This window comes from Ochlerotatus camptorhynchus, unplaced genomic scaffold (assembly GCF_037179485.1).
Source record: "Ochlerotatus camptorhynchus isolate MF236.1 unplaced genomic scaffold, CSIRO-AGI_Acam_v1.1 ptg000324l, whole genome shotgun sequence".
Classification (NCBI taxonomy): domain Eukaryota; kingdom Metazoa; phylum Arthropoda; class Insecta; order Diptera; family Culicidae; genus Ochlerotatus; species Ochlerotatus camptorhynchus.
Genome location: NW_027040812.1, coordinates 3376419 through 3395639, shown reverse-complemented (window position 1 = coordinate 3395639; position 19221 = coordinate 3376419). Strand labels below are relative to the sequence as shown.

Sequence of the window (19221 nt, the reverse complement as noted above, 5' to 3'; positions counted from 1 at the left end):
CTAACCATCTAGCACGCTGAAGCTACATTCTTTTTGATTAAGATGTCGTGATATAAACACTATATTGGCGGGATTGTTGGCTGACACGCTCTACATCAGTTTTATCAACTGTTAAGATACTGGACTCGTCATAAAGATGCGCCAACTCGTGGTTTATTCTTCTCTTCCATACGCCGTTTTCATATATATATCGCCTTTGTCTGTGCCAAAAAAAAACATACATTGTCTGTACTTTGCTGGGATCAATTTCATCGAAATCGTATCGAAATTTAAATGAATTTTAGAAATCAAAAATGTCTTGCATTGTAAGTAAAGGGACTTTAAGTAAATGTTATTTTGGGGGACGGATCTCTCATGTGGAGGGGGTATTGTAAAAATATATCTATGAAGAAGGATGTTTCGCTGGTTGAGATGTTCATATCACGAGAACCTAACCAAAAAGGATGTTGCTTCCTTCAGCAAAGATGTTCAGGCATACAAGGTCTTCAAAACTATTGATAGTGAATTGCGTAATTAACACAATAGATGGCACTAATCCGAAAATGTTTATAGATCCTGCTAATATGGAAGCGTCTTGTCTTCGGCAATGTTGATCAGATGGATATTCTATTGTAAACAGTTTAGCTCAGAATTCACTCACCAGGCAGTACTAGTGTATCATTCATTATCAATTTGCTTTAACTTCACATTTTGATAGAAAGTGACTTTGGAAAAGTTGTTCAGATGAACAAGACCTATTCTAGGGTAGACAGTTCATTTAAGCTTTAAATATGTAAACTGAAAAAAAGTACAACGTTATAAGTTTAAAATTAACACAGCAGGTGGCGCTAGTAAGTCATTCATTTTTAAATTGCTTTAATGTGACGATTTTGAATACCTAGAATCTTCCTGTCTTCGGCAATGTTGTTCAGATGGACTAGACATATTCTATGGTAATCAGTTTAGATCACAATTCACTAACCAAGGAACAACTTTACCAAAGATAGAAGGTTCCCATCTTTGGTAAAGTTGTTCAGATTTAATAGACCTATTCTAGTGTATATATTTCAGTTCTGAATTCACTCAACAGGCCACGCTTGTACACCATTAAATTATCAATTCATTGCTTCTTCTTAACATCTGGACTAGATAGAAATTTTGTCACAAATATTAAATCCGAAACACAAATAATTTTGGATATATCCTCCCTTACTAAGCGATAATTGAAAAACTTCACCAAAACCATATCCCATTGTAACGCACGCCCGCTACCTGTGAGATTTTGACTACTGAATGCGGTTCCTGTCTCGATAACGAGTGGCTTAAGCGCCATCTCCGAAGAGGACCACTCGTCTAGGTTTAGTTGGCCTGGCAAGAATCCCAACCTCAGGGTGGGTTTATGTATAACAGAGACCGAAATTTAGGTTAGAGCAATCCAGTAGACTGAATAGATAGAGGCCGCTTCAAACGGTATTAAGCGAAAGTTGGTGCTTACCGTCGTTCTACCGAAACACAACAACCCCACTCACATTTATCATCACTGGAGGAACTTCCCTTTCAAATTCCCTCTACCGATTCTGACCCGTGAGTGCGGCGACTGTTTTCCCAGGCAGTCCAACCTGGAGTAAATTCAGCTACAAAATAAAAATTAAAACAAAAAACGCCAAAATAGAACGACGGCAAGTGTAAACAATCTAGACAACCAAAATTAACATTACGGGGAAAGCTTTAATTTCACGGAACAACATTTATTTCAGTGCCAAATAACGGAAACCATTATCTAATTTATTAGTTTTTCTAACCTAGGTTTATTCATAGTACTTGTTCCTTTCCCATTTATTGTTTTGCTTGATAGCTCTCCCTAATTGTGTATGCGGTTGCCTGAACTAGTTCTAGCGATTGCTAGCATATCCTGGTCTTGTCTTCGAGCTCATGTGTTTGTGTGTGAGGAGATTTGCATGCGTTTGTTTATTCACGGTACCATCGATGTCGTCGCTGCTTTACCTGCGTTGGCAAAGTAGCATCCCTATGTCGATGTGATCGGCACTACCCGGACTGGTGTGGTGCAGAAATTCTCAATCGACCTTCGAGTTGGTACTGAACTATCGCCGATTGCCGGTGGCGCAAATATCGACCGGAAGTACGTCAAATGACCGAAGTAATTCAACGACCTTTCAAACGACGATTTTCATCATCTTTCTCCGAAGAACATTCAATGCTATATCTCTTTCCTTGTCATGAAATTTCAGTATATTATCTTGCTCCATTCTATTTTCGGTTACTCTTTTATAAGAGAGAACGGTTCGGATTCGAACCTCGGACTTTAACGACAGATAGCACATTCGGGTCACATGAAATGAATTAGCTGAACGTATTGGGAACTCATTGATATGTGTATGACAAGTGTAGCTCTACATGAGTGAACTTTCCTTAGCGAGATTTGTTTGTAGATTTAATTATAAAATCAAAACTTCGTGCAATTTGATTAAATAAGTAAATTGTATAAATATGAATTCTTTACAACTAAATTACTAACTAAATAAATAACTTTATAAATGGAAAGCGTACTTGTTACACCATCTTGAGAGTGAATTCTGAGCTAAACTTTAGAATAGATCTAGTCAATCTGAACAACTTTACTGAAGACGGGAACTTTCAATCTAGTTAAGATGTTAAGTTAGACAAAATTAAAAACTAATGTCATACTTGCGGGGTCTTCCTCAGCTCATTCTGTAAAGGCGCAGCTACAAAGCAAGGCCATACTGGAGGTGGCTGGGTTCTATTCCCGGTCCAATCTAAGAATTTTTCGGGTTCGCTCTCCTGAGCATAGGGTATGATTGTACTTTTGCCACACAATTATACTAATGCAAAAAGGGTATTTACAGGCATAGAAAGATCTCAATTAATAGCTGTGGAAGTGCATCTAGAACTTTAACTTGAGAGAACGCAATGAACTAATATGCGATAAGCAAGAAGCTTGAAATGCAAAGTAGAAGAAAACTAACGCTGCCTTCTGAGTAAATTATGTACTGATATATTTAACACAGAATAGGTCTTGTCGATCTAAACAACTTTGTCCACAACGGGAACCTTCTATCTAGTCAAGGTGTCAGGTTAAAGCAAATTAAAAATGAATGGCACCGCCTGGTGAGTGAATTCTGAACTAAACTGTTTACCCTAAAATATGTCTAGTAAAACCTTGCCAGAGACAGGAACCTTCTATCTGTAGCCAAGGTGTTAGGTTGAAGCAAATCAAAAAGGAATGGCACACGAGCACTGTTTGGTGAATGATTTCTGAACTGAACTGTTTACCCTAGCCGGTCCTTTTTTTAATTATAGTCACTTTAACACTCTTGCGTCATTCGTGACTTGTATGGGGTGAGATTTGAGCTCGTGACTTTGTCGTAAGAGGTATGGATGTTAACCACTACGCAGGGGTCGCCCCCGTCTCTAGCAGGTCCTTAGCAGCACACTTACCGTTCAAATTTCAGCATCATAATGACAGCAAATCGAAATCAAGTTTTAAAATCAACATCAAACTAAAATCATACTTTGATTTCAGCTTACGCATTTGACAAATTTGATATCAAATTTTCTTTTCTTTTTGCTGTACATTTGCTCTTCAAAAACGTGTTGTTGCGGGTTAGTTTTCATTACCGTAATTTAACATCAAATTGAATACTTGTTTTGTTTTCAACAGGAAAAATGTACATCAAATTGAGTTTTCAGTTTGCTTTCACTGATAGCAGGAATAGTTTTCAATGTTTAATGAAGGTTTTTTGTTCTAAATTTTGATATTTGACTGACGAAAACGATAGCAACCTGAGTAATCACAACATTAAATTAACTTTTCAATTCGATCTCAGACTTTGCTTGTCACTGAACAGTTGTGGTTACTTGTATGTATCTTATTGTAGCCACCATCAAGTTGCAGTAGGTTTTATCCATCTTGAACTACTTTTCCGATGACAGGAACCCCTACCTTGTCCAGGCGTCAAGTTAAAGCAAACTAAAAATTAATGGCACACTAGTACTGCCTAGTAAGTGGATTCTGAGCTAAACTGTTTACCTTAAGTCTTCTCTATCTATCAACTTTGTCGAAGACATAAAGCTTTCGTATGAGCAGGATCTGTAAATATGCACTCAAAAAATAAATCAAATTTCCATTGATAATATCCATTGTTATAGGATGTTCTCACTGGAAACTACTACTTTTTTTTATCTGAAGTGGAAATTCCAACAAAGGGTCAATTTTCTCCGTAAAATAACCCGAACGTGGTGGGGAGCCCATCCCATAGTCAAGATCTTCTAACGTTGTACCGGACAACTATTTTATCGGTTTAAGAGTACGGTAGTTTTTGCTTCCAGTCGGCGGCAAAAACACATATCATCAAACTGGAACGTATCCAGTATCGTTGTCTTCGTATCGCGTTAGGTTGCATGCACTCGACTCATACGATGAGTCTTGAAGTGTTGGCAGGCATGTTGCCACTCTCTGATCGGTATCGGAATTGTCCCTCAGGCTCCTCACCCGTTGTGAAGTTATGAACCCACTGGTAATCGAAAACTTTGAAAAGCTTTTTGAGCTCAACCCTCAAACTCGTTTTATGTCATTGTACTACGTGTACATAACACTGGATGTCAGCCCTTCATAGCATAATCCTCATCGTGTATATGCTTCTCCGACTTTGGCAATTCAGTTAGTTTTGATTTGTCTATGACGCAAGAGATTCGCGGAATTCTAGAACATCATCCATAATTGTTCCGTCATTATACACTGCAAAGTTTGGCCAAGTTGATTCCGCAAGATCGTTCTTCACGGATGGATCACTAATAGAGGCGTCCACTGGTTTTGGTATTTATAACGAATTTCATAGCGCCTTTCGAATGTTTCAAGCTCTTTGTTCCGTATATTTCGCTGAGCTGGCGGCAATACATTGTACGTTAGAAACCATCGCCTCATTACCACCGGATCACTATTTTATCTATACGGATAGTCTCAGTTCTGTCGAGGCTATTTGCTCCATGAGGCCGGTAAAGCACTCCTCGTATTTTCTCATGAAAATACGAGGTCTTCTAGGTGCTTTATCTTTAAGATCTTTTGTCATTACCTTTGCATGGGTCCCATCTCATTGCCCGATTCCGAGCAATGAGAAGGCGGATTCACTAGGTGAGCGCTATGCAAGACAAAATTTACGATCGACAAATCACCTTCAATGAATTTTTCTTCATTTATCGTAAACGTTTATCGAGTGAAAGGAGTTTGGGACGATGGCTATATTCGATCATCCCTAAGGTGTCGAAGAGTCCTTAGTTCAAAGGGTTGGAGGTGGGTCGACACTTCATTTGTGTGATGTCTCGCCTCATGTCCAATCACTATTCGTCAAACTCTCACTTGTTCCGTGTTGGGCTGGGGGACAGCAATCTCTGTGAATGTGGACAAGGTTACCAAGACGCCGATCACTTTATTTGGCCTTGTGCTGAGCATCGTGGAGTCAGATCTGAGCTGTGCGATTCCCTTCGGGCTCGAGGCAGACAACCTTATGTTCCAGTTCGGGATATTTTGGCTAGACGTGATCTGGAGTTTATGAAACTTATATATGTTTTCGTGAAGAATATTTACCTTAGATTGTAAGTTTGATTAACTTTGTGTTTAGATTGTATTTTAGGTGTTTGGTTTTTTTTAATTTTTGATTTTGTAATAATTGTAAAATTATACAGCTGATAACAAGTTGAATAGAAATTAGTTTGCAGAAATAGTGGAATCCCCTCCTCCCTCACCCCATCTATAAAATTGTAAATCTCCACTTACCTCGTATTACCTGGTATTGAAGACCTTGTATTCCTCAATATCCGTGTCGAAGTAAGCAACATTCTATTTGGTTAGGATGTCGTGATATAATCCAGTTCATGGGTACACTTTTACAGTGACCCATCCTCGAGAGAAGAGATGAACCAGCCTCTGGTTGAAAGTCTCGCTAATAAAGATAACCTAACCTAACCATCCTCGAGAGATCCACCCACGTAAAAAAAATTGAATTTTTTTACTTGAAGGCCACTAAATTCTTTTTTCAAGACAACTAAAGTTTGACCAAAATACAGCAATTTGAATTTATCATCAAATCAACCCCAGGGTACAAACAACGTAAGTTTTTCATAAACATTGTTGCAAGAGATAATTTTCCAAGATATTTGGAGCAGAATTCATCTAGTATACCAGACTGTCAATTCGACTTTTTGTCCATTCAACCTTTTGTCCAGATTGGCCAAAGAATTGTATGACAAAAGATGATGATGATGGTCCCACCTCTTACCCCTACAAAAGGTTTTAGTTGGACGATTTATATTTAAGATAATTAAATATGACATTTTAACCAGGTTAGCCAATATTATACATCCGATTTCCAAGTTTCGATCGAATGAAAAAATGTCGAATGACAGCGGCGCCGGTGGTTTAGTGGTAAACGTGACTGCCTCTCACTCCAAAGGGCCTGAGTTCAGTTGTAGTCGGCGCCTTCCGGATTTCTCGAGGCATAAAATATCTTTGGATCATTGGAAGGGAAGTAAGGCCGTTGTTCTCCGGTCCATGAGTTGAAGGGTGTAGGAGCTTCCTCTCTTGTACTCAGTACGGAAAACATGATCGACGTAATTTGTACCACTGGATGATTATTTCCGGTTCTGTACTTTATTATGGCAGCATTCGCACTTTAAAGGGTGTCCACGATGAAATTGCCACACACAAAATTGATTCGCAAAATTCGAGTTTTCATCCGATTGCCATCAAATTTTCAGGGATTGAGAAATAACTATTAAACTTCATTTTACCATTTTACTCGTATTTTATTTACAGTCCATACGCAAATGCCCGCACCTTGGCCTTAACCCCGGCCATAAGATTCTGCACAACCTGTGAATCAACCGTTTTTTGCATGTAAACCCATACTTTCTTCAGTTTCTCGACTGTCTTCACTACGTTAGGTCGTTTAAGAAGGTGCTGCTTCATAAACGCCCAGTACTTCTCGATGGGGCGGAGCTCCGGAGTGTTGGGAGGGTAGAACATTTTCGGCACGAAATTGACCTTATTGTCCGCATACCACTTCAGCACGTCCTTGGAGTAGTGGCATGAGGCCAAATCCGGCCAGAAGATTGTTGGGACGTTGTGGGCCTTCAGGAGAGGAAGCCGCCGCTTCTGGAGGCACTCTTTTATGTACACCTGTCCGTTCATCGTGTCCTGGGTCACGAAAGGTGCACTCCGCTTCCCGCACGTGCAGATGGCTTGCCAAACCAGGAATTTCTTTGCAAATTTGGACATCTTCTGAGTGCGGACATGCTCCGGAACGCTGAACTTATCCTTGGCCGTGAAAAACAGGTTGCCGGGGATCTGTTTGAAGTTGGCCTTCACATATGTTTCGTCGTCCATGATGCAGCATTCAACTTTCGTCAGCATGTTGAGGTACAACTTCCTGGCACGGGTTTTGGCGGACTTGTTCTGCTTCTCGTCGTGATTAGGGGCCTTTTGTACCTTGAACGTTCGAAGCCCAGCCTTAGTTTTGGCCTTCTGGACAAAACTTCGGCTTAGGTGCAGCTTCTTAGCCACATCCCTAACGGAGGCGTTCGGATTTCGGTTGAAGGCCCCAACTACGCGGTTGTGATTTTTGGTGTTGTACGGAATACTTTTTCCTTCACTTCTGGGCTTCCGATCGGTGGTCAACCGTTCCTCGAACCGCTTAATCACTCGCGACACCGTGGAATTCGCGATTCCCAACGTTTTAGCGATGGAACGATGCGAGAGATCCTTGTTCTCGTGATGAATGCGCAAGATTTTATCACGCACGAGCTGTTCTTTCGACTCCATTTCCGCGAGTTTTGATCACAGGACTTTAAAACTTGCAGGATGTAAATAATGCACTATGAACTAAATCCACCCAAATTTTCATTAAATTCTACCCAACGGTTAAAAAGTTACAGCAATTTCATAGTGTGGCAATTTCATCGTGGACACCCTTTATTGACAACAGTTTTTGATTTTGAATCTTGATATCAACCAATAAAATTCAGAACATTCAGATTACTAAATTTGATATCATGATATCAAAATAATAACATATTGATGACTTATTTTGTTATCATCGATTTGTTAACAAGAAAACATTATTTGATATCTTTTCAGTATCCTTCATATAATTAGATCTCATTTTTGTTATGATTACTGTTAACTCGGCCACACGGTAGGCAAAACATATAATCACGAACGCTTATATCAAAATATTAATTTAAATTGCATTTTGTTTTCATTCTCTGCTCGGGAAGTGCTTCTTTTGTTTTTGGGAACAATGGGTGTAAATATTCATACTTTGCGCTTTGTGTTGTAGCTTTTCAACAAAAGTATCAGAACACACGTATTGTTGATTTGTGCATGGTGAAATAATTCAGAAGCGAAACTTGCAGTACCAAATGCGTATGCTTGAACTCATAGTGCAGCGTAGCAAATGGGAAGCTGTGCGGCATGTTGATTTTCACGAAATAAATACACACCCGTCTGCGTACCGCCACACACCGAAACAATGTGGCTCGAGTGCCGCCGTTACCGAAGTCAGGGAAAAGTCCCACAAGCTGTAGTGTATTTGTCGGACGACGGAATAAACATGCTAGCAAGTAAGTAGAAGAAAAACATCCATCGACAGACTGAAGCAGATTCGGGGAAAAAAAATCGTAGAAAGTGGATCACTAAAAGTATTCCTTTGGTAAAATCGAACAACATGGCTGGCAATCACCGGTCATTGGAGAGTGTGATCTTTCCACTTCAATATGTAACCGTATTGCGTTACACTCGTTCGTGCGTCATTTTGATAAAATTATCGCACTGTGTCAACAACGACTCGAATATGGGATAACGAGCAAAATGTCTTTATTCACTCGCGATTCCCATTATTCCACGCTTATGCCAATCCGTTCGATGTCAATCTTTAATTTCCACAATGTCTGCAAACGACATGAAAGATGATTCACGCTTCTCGTAATGCGATAGAGATACATACAAGTCGTAAACATCGTACACATAAAATTCCTTCATCTTGACGATGTATGTATGTGCCTACAGCACAGAATAAATCTGATGTCGAGAGGAACGAAGATCGATTTACTCATACCAAGGCACGACACGGGTGGTGGTGTACGCAAATTCATCGAAATCATTCAGGTTCCTTGATTGCGAAGCCGTCGTCGTCGGTCGGTTGCGAGTGCAGCATCAATGTTTTCCTTGTGGCGAGGAAATTTACCTGATGGGATATTTTGAAATCTGTGCAAGATTGATGACGAGAAAAACAGACCCAGCAATCTGATGCCAATTTGAAGCAATGTGGCTGCTTGGCACAAGATGAAATTCTAGAATGATATAGGTTTGAGAGATTTTTTTCTATCGTAAGATCGATTTGTAGCATACTAAAAATTGACTGTTTGTGGTATTATTAGACTTATTCATAAATATAATCTTGTTAAAATGCAAGTACATTGCTTTTAGCAAACAGTTAGCTTAAATTCATTGATTTCAATCAGAAACTCACTGAAACTAACTTTACCAGCTGCAATAAGAATGCATTTCAGAAGCACTAATATTTACATTTTAAAATAAAGAGTATCTCATCAGTCTTTCATAAACCGACGGAAGCTCTATAGAAAATTGTTCGGCGCCCGCCGTGTTATGATTTTCAATTTTCTACGCTCACTGACTTCCATCATTGCACGATGCGAGCACAAGCAAACGAGCTCGACTCATTCCTGCGGGAAAAGCAAATGCCGGTGGTGGCGTAGTTCAAAGGCGCGAAACCTAACGCAATAATCGCTACAAGATGTAGCTTTATATTGCCTTCAAATTACATGCCTTTCATCCCGTATTACGTTCATCGTCCTCATCGTTATCCGTATCTTTATGATTACGGTCAAACTACTATTCATTTCAGCTGGGAAGAATGGAGGATGGTGGGTAAGTAACAATATTGTTGGAACGAGGGAGCTTCACTGGAATTTATCAGAAAAGTGGTTTTATATTCGTTTTCTTATATCTTGGAGGTGGTTTTATTTTGTAATTATTAAACTGATTTTAAAGAATATGTATGATTTTTTTCGACTAACATATCTCTTTATCGTACTCATAATAACGATACAATGCCGCAACGAGGGGTGGGGGTTGGTTTCCATACCCTTCTCCCCTCATAGCCTTGAGGTAAATATAAAATTGTGTTTTTATACAAAATGTGTGTCAACTTTTACACTTTTTCAAATGCACATCCTGGAAATCGATTTTAGCGATTTTTGCTATGGACCACTTATCGTTCAATCCTATTGTTAATCAGACTTCGTATCATTTTTGTATGAAAAATCTCGATGACATGTTTTTTCAGTCTGCATCGTGCTCTCTTGCCGTGCGGATCTATTTGCTTTTTGCTGAATGAAGTGTTACGCTACCTAAAGCTGCAACAAATTTAAACAGAACTTTTCAGTGCTCATTTTTACCTGCAAAATTTCTACCTTTCTTGACTCTTATTCCTCTTCTATCCTTGTTTGACTCTACTCGAGGTAATCCTGCTTGGATATCGATTTGGAAAATTCCTCTTGCACTCAAAAAATTTCACACTTTTGATCGAAGTGTTTAAACACTTGATTTTTTAAATGCACAATCACATTTACTTTAAGTGTATTTCACCTTGGTTCAATGTGTTATACACGTTAATTTATAGTGTTTCAAACTTTGAAATGTTGAAAATCTTTCACTATCTATTCAAGTGTATTGCACATTGAATCACGCTACTGTTCAAAACAGATGGATTTAAAGTGTTTTGCATTTCAATACGATGTGAATTGCTTGCTCAGAAAGGTAAACATCGATAACAAGAGTTGTGAATTTATCCTATCAACCTGCCTCATATATGAGAACAACCGTGGCACAGTGAGATCGAACAAAGACTCCGGCAGCAGCATACCCCAACAGTCCATGATCGAATCCCAAATCAGACCCATTAAAAATATATGTGAAAGCTCTGGCCTCTGGCAGTTTTGCTTATATATTTGTCGATTCATTTTTAGAGTCGGTAAAGTAGAATTCGATAAAGTAGAATATTGTAGAATATTGAACTATGGTGTGCAAAGCTATTGATATCACCATATGAGGCACATAGAATCCAAGTGTGTCACAATTCAAATCCATAGTGTTCAGGCATGGTTCATAGCATAAGATTCACACATGAAATGGATGTGTTTCACAATATGCGCAAAATTAAGTGTGAGACACATGATGATGACGTGTGTAATTTTTTGAGTGTGGATCCTTCAGATTCTTATAACGGGTGTTCAATAAAAAATGAAAATTTTTTCAGTCATATAGCTAGTAATAAAAAAAAATTGTCAACGAATTCAGTATTTTTTATTAAAAACATAATGTTTATTCTTCGAAAAAAGCGTAAATGAATACTGGAGAAGAGGCCCTGGTCAGCCGTACGACGCAATTTAGTCGCGATGCTCTCACAAGAGCGCTGGACGGCACTGAAATCATTCTGATTTTTTATTGAACACCCGTTAAGATTGGGCCCATCGTTAAAAATCTGCTATTTATCAATTTTATCTAGATGAACGCGTCATTGAGACGGTACTAATGGATATTTTTGGCTGCTGTTGAAAATTTAGTCGATTGCCGAATTTATGTATGGGCTCAACTAGGGGCATTTAGGCCGACATTACATCCATTTCTTCTACTCGTTGAGTTCTTTTGTATTTTTCATCAGCGCCTGGAGTTTCACTCTTACTTTTGATGCGCTTTCTTCGATGATTTCACAAGGAGGGGCACATATTTTTTCATCGATCACATCGCAAAGTGGAAATCTTGAAGGCGCTACTCTACGCATTAGTTTATATACTACTAAATTCAACTTCGATAAGAAGACTAAAAGCTTCTTCTGCTGACATCATTCCTCGTTGATCAGTAAATTGAGCCAGCATTGTTTTAGAACTATTTTGGTTTTTCAAATTATGCCCAATAGCTTTAACTAGATTCAGATCCTTTCGGTTGTAAGCGGTCCGTCTTGCTAATAACAATGCTTTTTCGACGGTATCGACTTTAGGATCAACTGCTTCATTATCGATGATGCGACGTTTTCCTCATTCGATCAAATCCGAGAAAGGTTTTAAAGGTCTTCCACGTTTTGTTCCTGAGGCCGAGGTTGATTGCTCTTGTTCGATGAATTCTTCGACGTCAAAGTCTCCATCAAGCCAATCTTCAAAATGTGTCTCAAATTGTTGCTTAATGCGATTAACTTTTAAGGCTCATTGCACATTTTCATTATGCGTTAATTTCACATCAAACAAATCAATAATGGCTCCATTGTACATGCTTACATTTGGACTTGAAAGTAGCTCATGACTTTTGCATTGAGCAGCAGCAGCATTAATACGAGGTCAAATATATATGAAAGGTATATAAAATCTGGAACGCCCGAAAATTTGTTAACTACATATTGGTGTATTTATGTTAAAAATGCATAAAAAACCTGAAATGCTGCATTTGTAAGTTGAGTGTATATACAATGGTTTTGTTGGATCGCACCATCGGCGTCGGGCTCTGCCACCTATGAAAATTTATAGCGGTAGTAGCAAACCCCCTTGATGCGATGGTAGCGATCTGTTCTGCAGTAGTATTGTTTTATCCATCATTCCATCTGTAGATGTTTTTGATATTTTGTTTTTGTTTTTAAAAGGAGAATATATCATATATGATCGATATTGAATTGCTTTGTGCCGCAGTATCTAAGAGAAGACAATATATCAATGTACATAATTAGTTAATTGTTTGTACTACCTCCGAGCAGGCTGCCCGCCGCATTCCGCATAGGCTTCGTCTGGACACTGTGTATTCTGGATGTACTGATGTGACCGGTGAAGAATACTTGGTCGAATCAATCGAAGATGGCCCAGGAGCTTTCCGTTGCTTCCTGTATGTTGGTCTGGCTCGTACCACCACTAGTGCTCGTGTCTTCGGTGTCATGAAGGATGCTGTTGACTGTGGCCTCAATATCCCCCACTCCGTCAAGCGCTACAGCGCTGAAAACAAGAGCTTCAACGCAGAAGTCTACCGTGCTCACATCTTCGGTCAGCACGTCGCCGATTACATGCGCACCCTGGAGGAATAGGACGATGATGCCTACAAGCGTCAGTTCAGCAAGTACATTGGCCTCGGAATCAAGGCCGACGACATTGAGACCATCTACAAGAATGCCCACGCTGGCATCCGCAAGGTATCTTCCACAAGAAGCCGGTGAAGAAGGTCAATCCTCGCCAGGCGAAAATCGCCAAGCACAAGGCCAACTTCATGGCCAAGATCCCGGCCGATATCGAAGCCTAAATCTCCTTTTTGCTGTTGCACTCCAGTGGATAACTACATAAGCTACTCCCACAAAATCAGCGGTGATCTACATCTTCGCCTGTGACTATCGATAAGCTGGATCGAAGAGAATTACATTTGCGCTCTCTACTATTCTTGTGTTACATTACTTGCTTTATCCGAATTGATGCGCTGCCAAATTCTAAGTACGCATTCTTACAGTTACACTTATCGATCATGTTTAAGAAGATAAGCAATTTGTGTAGTTTTGAATAAATGTAATGTTTTTTTATTCAGCTGAAAAAAAAACAACAATATGTTGACCATGATGTCTTTTCCTACGTTGTGTATTTGTATAATCGTAAATTCACGCTGCCGCTATAAATTTTCAAAGGTTGCAGAGGAAGTTGCGCCAGGAAGCCGTGAAGCAGCGGCAATCGTAATCCGGACGTGGCACCGACGACGAAGAAGGTGACGGTGAAATATAAGCGGAATCCTAACCTCTCCATCCGGGACGTCGCTGGCAAGCTCAATATCTCCCATACTACTGTGCAGCGGACCAAGAAACGAGCCGGGTTGTCGATGTTTAAGAAGGTGAAGGTTGCGAACCAAGATTACAAACAAAACACATCGGCAAAGCAGTGGTCCCGAAAGCTGTATACGAATCTGCTCACAAAGTTTTTTTCTTTAAATATATTAATTGAACTACCAAACGAAAAATAAGATGATTTTTGTGATATGAATTTTGACTGAAAGATACGATTTTTTTTTGTCGACCAATTTTTGCACGTTCCAGTCTTTATGATAGATATAGATGATAGGTATATATTACTGAAAGTTACCTACTATAATGCACAGTAATTCAGGTACAAATTTAACTAAGTGTAGTCGAAACTACAGCCAGCAATTTACCTACTGGTTTACACTCGCCCATTCCAAATCTTTTCAGGAGTCTTTAAATATATTGACGTTGAGAAATCTCACTTATTTGATTCCTACTACTGCATTAGATTATTGCATGGCGCCTAAGCGCAAAATAAAGAGGCAATCTCTTGATCCCCCTTCTGATGAAATTATGTTAGCAATCAATTTGATTTGCTCACGGATGATGAGACTGATACATCATCCAAGAAAAATTCTAGTAAACTTTCCCGGCTTAATTCCAAGAAGGTAAAGATTCCTCCTATTATGATAACCACTTCCCATTTCCATGCTCTTCGCACGGTACTTTTTTGTTTTCCTTAATTTGTTTTCCGTAGATCTTGTTTTCCGTGATGGGCACCATTGCTATCGACGCCAGGGAGGCAGCTCCCTGAACCCTAACTATCTACCCATCAACTCATGAACCGGGGACCAACGGCTTTACTTTCCTTCTGAAGGAAGGCGTGATCAGAGATGCTATGCCTCAGAACATTCCCATTAAACCCAGGCCTGCTGGGGTGAGAGGTTATCACGCTTACCACTGCACCACCGGCACCGCTAATTGCACGCAACTTTTGAATTTCGTGAAATTCAAGTTTTCACTTCAAATTGGCAGTCGGGGTGAATGACATATAATGAAACAGCAAAAAAGGTTATCTTCCATTTAATTCCACTTAATTAATTTTGGTATCCATGACAGATACAATATGCAGTCTTCATCAGTGTCATTCCCAATAAAGAACTTATCAAAATCTAACCCCCTTAAGTACTCATAAAAAGTTAAGATCATAGGTATAAAAATGAAACTACAATGCGTTGAATCGGAACCTACCTAACAAATAAAAACCAAAGATTTAAGTAAGCTAAAGGAGAAAAATCTATACAACTCTCTAATAAGGAAAATCCCCAACGGCTTGGTAGCCATCAAAATGGCATATAATGGCTGAAACTTTGGACGGATTCAAAAGTCTTCTCAAGTATCTTACTAAGAAGCAGCACCAATTTTTCAATTACGACACCAAAACTGAACGTGTGTTCAAGGTTGTCTTGAATGGTCTGTCCAGTTGTGAATCCTTGGATCAGATCAAAGATGAACTGGCAAAATTAATTGGAGATGTGCCAGTCCAAAAAATAAAAATGAAAATGAAATCCCGGCCTGGTGATTAGCGCAATGGAATTTCAAATGATTTTTATTTAGTTCACTTTAAGTCTAGTGAACTAAACAACCTTAAGGCATTAGAAAAAGTTAGCCTCATGCTCCATGTCTGAGTGACGTGGGAACGCATAAGGAAGACTGGAGGAAATCTCCAAAACCTTAACCAGTGCAGAAAGTGCCAGGGATGGGGTCACGGGACAAAAAAATGCACGAATTAAAGTGATTCCTCTCACGCTAAGGTCGACTGTCCTGTGAAGGAAGATCCTTCAAAATTTAATTGTTCAAATTGTGGTGAAAACCACAAATTCATTTTTTGAGAATGTAAGACTCGCAAAGTGATTTTACAATCTCGTTCTCAGCGTCAGGTAGGAAACAATCCACGTTCCCGACCAGGTACAAACTCTTCTGCTGTTAACAACGGTCAGCGAGGAACAAATTCTACATTCGTACAAACAGCTCACTAGCTTCAAATTTATCATCTTAACCTGCTGTTCAGCAAGTAAGTGGAGCTTTCTATGCTGGCATTGCTGCTGTTAGAAAACAAAATCTAGCCTACATAACTCTAACAGAAATTTTGATAATTTTGACTAAGGTAGCATTACTGCCCCTTAAATGGATTTTTTACAGAAATTCTTCTACTGATTGAATAATATCGTCATGACTTTGAAATTCAGTAATGGATTTTAAATCATTAAATATTTTGAATTGGAATGCTCGGTCTCTAGAAGAAGAGGTATATAACATTTTGAGAGTTCCTAACGTGCATATCGCTGTTATAACTGAAACGTTCTTTAAACCTGACTATAAGGTTGAAAGGGACGCAAATTATTTCATTTATCGAAAAAATCGTCTTGATGGAGTCTGTGGTATTTTTTTATCTAGTTCGCGTTAGCTTTACGGTGCCGATAATTCATTGTTCTTTGTTTGTAACAAAATTCACTTAATTCTATGTCTAGTAGGAGTTGGGCCGAATACTCGCGGCTTACTCGAGGTTAGAGGGGTACATTGTCGAAGGATAGGAAAAGGGGAGGAGCTTGGGGTAGGGTTTCGTTGTCTCATCAGAGCGATGTCACCAGTATGAACGGTAGTGTGGTTCTAGATTCGTCTGGAGTTCTACGGGCCTTGGTGACCAGTGGGCGACGATGATACTAATCGAGACGGGGGACAAGACAAACAAAAACTAATAAAGAGATACAAAAGACAAACGAATTAATTTCTTATACTAGACATTTGCAGAAACACATAAATCGACTGCATATAGCAGAGATCGCGGGAACCCAACAATTCTCTGATAGGAATACAGGGTTGTCTTCCTTGGGCCCCGAGGCCTTCAAAAGTCGCTCTCTGGCGTCGTCATTATCCGTACATTGCCAAACTGCGTGATCGATGTCGTCGTAACCGTTTCCACACAGACATATGTTGCTGTCCACGAGGTTTATTCTATTGAGATGCGCATCTAGCGAGTAGTGGTTGGACATAAGTCTACTCATCACGCGAATGAAGTCACGACTTAAGTCCAAGCCTTTAAACCACGCTCTCGAAGAAACATTAGGAATGATTGAATGTAACCACCGTCCAAGATTTCCATTGTCCCAATCGGTTTGCCAACTCGAAAAGGTACTCTGACGCACTAAATGGTAAAATTCATCGTGTGAAATTTGCCTGTCATAAAATGCGCCTTCCTGCGCGCCCACCTTTGCGAGAGTGTCCGCCTTCTCATTGCCTGGGATTGAGCAATGTAAGGGGACCCATACAAAGGTAATCATATATGATCTTTCGACCAGTACACTCATCTGCTCCCTTACCTTTGAAAGGAAATAAGATGAGTGCCTACCTTGTTTCATCGACCGAATAGCCTCAATCGAACTGAGACTATCCGAGAAGATGAAGTAATGGTCTGCGGGCATGTTGGAAATCATCCACAATGCGAAGGTGATTGCTGCCAGCTCAGCAACATAAACGGAACAAGGTTCCTGAAGTTTGCGGAAGGCGCTAGAGTTTTCATTGAAGACACCGAAGCCAGTGGATCCACTGAGACGAGACCCGTTTGTAAAATATCTGTTCATGCAATTGACGTGTTGGTACTTTTCAGTAAAAAATACGTGGGATAATAATAGTTCGAAGTTGATCTGGAATCCCACGAATCACTTGTTTCATGGACAGATCATATTCAATTGAGGAACTGCGATTGGTGAAGTGAGCACGGTCTGGAGTATAACAAGGAAGACACATATCCGAGGATATGTAGTGGTGGTAGATTATCATGAATCGAGATTGTGTGTTCAGTCCAAGAATTTCTTCAAAATTTTCAATTATAAGTGTGTTTGTCACTCCGCATTTGATTAGTATTCTGAGAGAGTCTGTGGTAGCGTTGCCATCATTATTTAAAGACATATGAAACATCATAATTTGTCTTCATTTGAAACCAAATTTTTTTGAACTTTAGACAACTTACGCTTAAAGCTGCCTATTTGCTATTCCAATGCGTAGGCCAGAAAACAGAATTTTCTCAAGGGTGATCTTCAGAAACCTACCCGTCATAGGTCTAAATTCTTCATTATTGGTGACTGAAAGCAATTTCAGTGGCAATATATTATTTGATGATTGTTCTGCATGTTATTACACTATTTAATATCCAAACAGCCCAACATGCTTTTCTTCAACATCGAATGCCTCATCTATTGATTTGGTCTTAACTGATTCATGTCAACTTTGTAGTCAATTGGTTACCCATGCTGTTTTATTTTTACGCGGGACGTATCACCCGCGTAAAAAGTGACTCCAGTGTACTTCAATCAACCGTGAGTTCTTTGGCTTGCTTTCTGTCATTAAGATATTGTCAGTGTTCTCAAATGTCTCTTTATCAGCTGGTGTGCTAAGGGTGTGTGCTAACTTGAAAAAAGTGAAATGGAGCAATCCGCTGAGATCCAAAATCTGAACAGCTAAGAGGAAAATGAGTGTCATCTTGCCAGGAAGAACGGAAAAACAGGTGGTGAAACATGAATTTGGAATGTATTTTTTCCTTGTTACTCTTATGGAATGTGTTGCAAACGTCCCTTAAGATTAACTTAGGATAGAAATTTAAAACGCACGATCTGTTTATCTGAACATAGGCACTTGGTTCCGTTTATGGAGCTTTTTGACGTTTAATCAGCGCACACTACTGCAACATCTAAAGAAGAAATGCAAGCAAGAGGGAAATAGATTAGTGGGAAAACACTAAGAGGAAGAGGAGACAACTGGCTTCTTACTCTTTTATCTCTATATGTATCTATCTCTATCTATATTTATCTTTATTTCTATCTTACGCACTTCAAATCGGCCAATTACGAGCTGATTCGCGTTTGACTGAAAAGTGGTTTGTTTTCGCCCTCGTATTGTCTACTCTTCCTCTTAGATATAGAAAAAGATCATTAAACGTCAAAAAGGTATACACGCTACCTCGGAAGTACCCATGAAATGAATACCTTGTACTAATTTTTTGAAGTTATTCAAACCTGTTAAAGATAGGTATTTTCATAATACGAAAAGCGGTTAATTTTTTCCCCACTTGAGAAAAAGTCTTCTGCAAAATAGAATGGGTAAAAATATGCTTTCAATCAATGTCAACACATCTTTGACGAAGTGTAACCAACCCCAAAGTGTTTAACTTTCAATCGCGTTACGAATATTGTCTGTTTCATTCGAGACAAAACTCACCGAAAACATTTCAAAAATCGTCGCCATAGGAATTTGAAACCGGTCGTTACGAAGTAAGAATTAGAAGTGCAATCATGATGAAAATTAAGACACGTAT

General features: G+C 39.4%; 1 protein-coding gene and 1 pseudogene across 2 annotated transcripts in view; both read left to right on the top strand.

The window, feature by feature from the left end:
- LOC135707992 (protein O-mannosyl-transferase TMTC1-like) overlaps positions 1-19221 on the top strand; it is an 860006-nt gene that overhangs the window by 462196 nt on the left and 378589 nt on the right. The gene's annotated exons all lie outside the window — the stretch shown is intronic.
- Positions 12839-13663, top strand: LOC135708037 (large ribosomal subunit protein uL18-like; annotated as a pseudogene).